The following is a 4,301-nucleotide window of genomic DNA, read 5'->3' as shown; positions in this document are numbered from 1 at the left end:
TAGTCTTCATTTAGAAAACTATATATTATGAAAATTGTGGAAATAAGCCATCTGTGATATAATTTTTACAATCAACATCTATTTCTTAATGAATGCATTTAAATGATGTATGGAAATTAATTTTTTTTTTAAATCTGTCTCCCCCTTATGATCGACACCTTCAGAAATCGAAATTTGTGCAAACTAAAGATTTATGAAGTCTCATCTTTCAACTTGCAATTCCTATTGAGGACTGCAAATTTCCAAATTTGTTAGAAGTTTTTATTTTATTATTATTATTACTCTTTATTAGCAAAAATACAAAACAATAAATATATATATATATATATATATATATATATATATATATATATATATATATAAAATTAGAGACAAGTCACATTTTAAAAACACGAAACTAAAAAACAAGACGAATTATTGATGACAATTACTTGAAATATATTCACTACATTTTCTTTTGAATGAATTTAATGAATCACAGCTTTTTATATGACTTGGCAGATTATTAAATGCAATCAGACCAGAACTATACAACGAGTCACAACCTATATGTTCTCTGTTGATATAAAAATTTCCTATTCTATTTCTAGTGAAGTGTGTATGAATACTACTTGTGTAGGTCAACTGATCACTCAGATAATTTGGCAGCATATTGTGTTTAATTTCAAATATAAATATTAGCATATTTAGTGTTATACTTTGTTTAGCAGACATAAGAGACAGTGTTTCCAACATGTATTCCACAGATGTGCGTTTATTACAACTTAATATTGCCCTCATGGATCTGTTTTGAAGCTTCTGTAATCTGTTTAGATTTTCATTGCATACATTGTGCATTAAAGTTCAATTCTTGATCTAATACCACTCCCAGATATTTAAAAGTTGTTACCCTTTCAATGATGACATTATCAATATAAAGATTCAATGACAGCTGTTCATCTTGCAGTTGTTTTAAACGATATTTGCTACCCATTAACATGCATTTTGTTTTATTAACATTTAACTTGAGGCCTTTGTCACATAACCACTCGTTTATATTTAATAGTTCCTCATTTAAACATTCTGAGATTTCATTAGTCATCCCAGAACAGTACAACATAGTGTCTGCGGCAAACAGTTTTATCTTACACCTTTTAACATGTATCACAATATCATTTATGTACAGCAAGAATAGCAGTGGACCCAATACTGACCCTTGAGGGACTCCAGAAATTACATTTAAAGTACTTGATGTCACTTGATTATATTTAACTAGCTGCTTCCGATATGTGAGGTAATTTGTGAACCATTGTAATACTTTATAATCTAGTCCATACTTATTTAATTTCATTAAAAGTAACTCAATGTTGACCGTCTCGAATGCCCTTTTGAAATCCAGAAAGACAACACCTATAATACGTTTTTTAGATAGCTCAACTTTCCACAAAGAGATTAGAAATTGCAGTGCAGTTTCACATGAATGGGATTTCCTAAAGCCAGATTGTTCTTTAATCAAAATATTATGTTTCCCTATAAATTTCATCAATTGCTCTTTCACTGTGATTTCTAATATTTTCTCATAAATTGGCAGGGTATTTATGGGTCTAAAATCAGATCCTAAATTTTTTCAATAGGAACGATGGTGGCAATTTTCCAACCATCAGGAAATGTTCCAGTAGTTAACGATAAATTTATCAAGTCCAAAAACCTATTTCCCAGTTTTTCAAATGTCAACTTGATTATATTCAGATTAATTCCATTGTCATCTGTATTATTTTTCGTGAGGGAAAAATTTATCTTTTTTAACTCGCACATATTCAATGTTTCAAATTCCCCAAGTATCTCATTTGTTGGTATAATATAACTGAGAACATGATTATAATCATTTATTGGTACTATACTTTCGGTTAGATTTTTCAAACTGTCAACGAAAAATGAATTGAAATATCCTGCTACTTTTGCTTCATTTGTTACAAGAACACTATCAAATTGTATACCTTTGAGCTCTTGTTTTCTATTTCCCTTTACTAAACCTTTCAGTGCTTTCCACATAGTCCTACTGTTTTTTTATTTTCGTCAATCTTTGATTCATAATACTTTTTAGTTTCAATTCGTATCTTTTTGGTAACGAGATTACGACTTATTTTATATTTATCTCAATCACATTGTAGTTTGGTTTCCTTTGCTTTTTTATGAAGAAAATCGCGTTTTTTAAAATCTGCCATGATTTCGTCTGTAAACCACACTTTCAATTTGAAATTATTGAAATTATGCTTCCTTTTGAATGGTGCATGTATGTCCAGGCATCTAATAATATTATTGATGAATGAATTTGATATTTCATTGATGTCAGTAATATCATTATTCCATAACGTATTCATTAGGAACAGTTGGAATTTAATTTCATTAAAGTATTTATAATCTCTCCTACTTATAATAGTGGAAGTTGATTTAGTATGAAAGACATTACTAAGGATATTAAAATATTAGAATGATCTGAAACACTTTGGAGACGAGATACTTTAAATTTCAACAACTTGTTATTTGTTATGAAATAATCGATTAATGTGGATGAATCCTTGGTGAATGAATCCTAATCATGTGGATGAATCCTAATTGGTACAGTCCCGTGAATTTAATCAGTTCTTTGATTTTTCGGGTGCAAGTGTTCTCTGTGCCCTTAAGATTTAGATTGATATCGCGTACTATAATAATATCACAATTACAACTTACTATCTCTTCTAGTTTTTCTTCCAAGAATGCTAAAAAATCTGCTTGTGATGCTCCGGGAGAATGGTACACCACACACATTACGTATACAGTATTATTTACAACAACCCTGATAGCCACAAACCAAACATTCATAAAAATAATATCTTTCAAAATTAGTTCAAATTTCAATCCACTTTTGATATATATGGCAACTCCTCCCGTATGTCTGCTGGATGAATTATAAAGTACTAGCTCGTATCCATTTGTTAATTTCATGAAGAGCAATATCATATGTAATATGAGTTTCTGATAAACATACTAATAAAGGTTTATGCAACGAGATACAGTGCAACAAATTATCCAAGTTTTTTATAAGGCTTTGTACATTAGTATAGAAAATGTGCCAACTATGCTTATTTTTATTTTTATCCTCAACTTGAGCATTTACATCCACACTCTCACTTGCTACAGATCTGATTTTTCTGGAGTTCTCATGGGAAAATTTTCCTGGTCACATGAAACAAATATTAAATTTTGATTTGCAACTACATTATAATTAATATTTTCGACTATCTTAATAGATAATTCATTTTTTGTTAAACATTTACCCTTATCATTATTTACATCTATAAAATTAACGAAATTTTGTGTACATTTATTCAACTTATATAGATATGCATTCAGTTTGTAATTGAATTTGTAAATTAATTTGTTATACTCATTACTCATACAGTAAGGAACTGATATAACATGCAAATTTGTATGTAGACAGCTTTTGAGCTTATCATTTAATTTTCTAAAAAGTGGATATTGTTTATTTCTAAAGTCATTTGATCCTCCTAAAATAATAATAGAATCATGTAATGTGAAGTCTTTTGCTAAATGGGGTAAGTTTTCAATAATGCAGTTCAAGCAAGCAAACGGTTTAATAATTGACAAAACATTATGATTTTCAAGTTGGCGATTTAACATTTCACCTAACTTATGACCAAATTGATCACATAAAAGCAATATTTTAACAGAATTGCTATGTTTGACTGAATTTTCATTTTGATTACTTCTGCACATTCTATTTGTTTGTTCAACTTCATTTTTATGTGTAATTTTTTCTGTTACTTCTTGCCCATGATTGGCCTGATTCAATTGGAAAACTCCCAATTCATTTTGTAGTTTTTGAATTAAACCTATTTTAAATTTCATTTAAAATCACATTTTTGTCAGAAATTCAATAATTTTTACTGGTAATAATAGACCAATATTTTGAATATGATTGTTTGATTATATAATTACATTTAAAAAGGTTTGTTGGATAGCAGGATCAAATTATCTCAAGAAAAACAATTGTCTTCTTGTCAACGTTTCGAATTTAACAAATTATTCGTCAGGGCTCTGTAAAAATGAATTTTATGAAATATACCCACCACAAACTTTATTGCTGTTGTCGTTTCTCAATGTTGTAATCGAAGTCGATATTTCGAATTTTAAACTTGGAATTTCAATGAAACAAATAATAAACATATGTGGCCATTCTGCACTTCCCTAGAAGTCTGAACTATTCTCTCCAAACTATTTTTCCTGCCATTTAGGCAGCTGGAGGAAAAACAGACGAA

Source organism: Leptinotarsa decemlineata, unplaced genomic scaffold, assembly GCF_025532065.1.
Source record: "Leptinotarsa decemlineata unplaced genomic scaffold, Ldec_3_MD MMD2_tig00001064_RagTag_RagTag, whole genome shotgun sequence".
Taxonomy (NCBI): Eukaryota; Metazoa; Arthropoda; class Insecta; order Coleoptera; family Chrysomelidae; genus Leptinotarsa; species Leptinotarsa decemlineata.
This window is presented reverse-complemented; position numbering follows the sequence as displayed.